Here is a 959-nt window from a genome sequence, read left to right on the forward strand (position 1 = left end):
GCCCATCTGGTTTACCTGCCTTTGATTAAACAAGCTTAAGCTAAGTTGTTTCACTTTGCTCTAGTGTACTTAGTTCTATACTTTGTATTTCAGACTTCTTAAATCTTAGGAAAAGGAATGTAGACTGTCTTGTTTCAGAATGTGGTTAAGAGGCACACCACCTACCATATTAGGTACTTTCTTGCATGCATGGACTCCTCTACCACCATGTATCTCAAGTCCATTTTTTTAAAAAAAATCACAAAATGACTCACTGCTAATGTATGTTCCATTCAAATAAGATTTCTTAACCGGGAGTCACCAGAGGCATTTCAGGGCCTGAAGGCCCCCATGTTGTCAGTCTGAGGATTTTTCTGAAGAGAAAACATCGTTTCATTAGATGCTCAAACAGAAATATGACCATTCAGACCTCCAAAATTTTTAGAAATGCCTCATTGGATTATCTTGTTTTATATAATTTTCATGGGTGGGACTATTCAGTACAATTTGACATCATTTAGTATCTAGTCCTGTTCTCCAAACTTCTACCACCTCTAGCAAGTTGTAATTCTATAAACAGAACCAGGCACTTTTATATTCTTAGGGTACAAAACAAACATGCCACCTACATACTAGCATTTAAAAAAGTTTAAGTATTGTCAATTACAACTGGATTATATTTTAACACAATACTTCACAGAGTTCAAGATTTTAAATAAGGGCAAAATAAATCATATCTGAATAAATCTTCTAAGTATATTAAAGTGTTAGTAATACTTCTGTTTCAAAATCGCTGAAAAGTATGTCATTTCCTTGAAATGTACTTGGCGTAGAAAGCAGCAAAGAGGTCCTTATAAGGAGTGTCTGAATCTCCCTTGGTCAACGGTATACGGCAAAATTGGCGAAACCTAGGAGAACGCAGCAGCAAGTTCTGTGAAAGGCCCATGAAGCTGGAGCATAACCAGTAGAGAACAAGTGAC

The 959-nt window shown here is 36.4% G+C and overlaps 1 long non-coding RNA gene across 1 annotated transcript; it reads right to left on the reverse strand.

Moving 5' to 3' along the window:
- Positions 1-132: 132 nt before the first annotated feature.
- On the reverse strand, positions 133-953 carry LOC107181472. The gene is made up of 2 exons (XR_001512149.1): positions 757-953; positions 133-353 (listed from the first exon to the last, which is right to left on the reverse strand). It is a non-coding gene; the product is annotated as an uncharacterized LOC107181472 (long non-coding RNA).
- Positions 954-959: the final 6 nt, after the last annotated feature.

The sequence above is a fragment of the Myotis davidii genome, unplaced genomic scaffold, assembly GCF_000327345.1.
Source record: "Myotis davidii unplaced genomic scaffold, ASM32734v1 C63513284, whole genome shotgun sequence".
Taxonomy (NCBI): Eukaryota; Metazoa; Chordata; class Mammalia; order Chiroptera; family Vespertilionidae; genus Myotis; species Myotis davidii.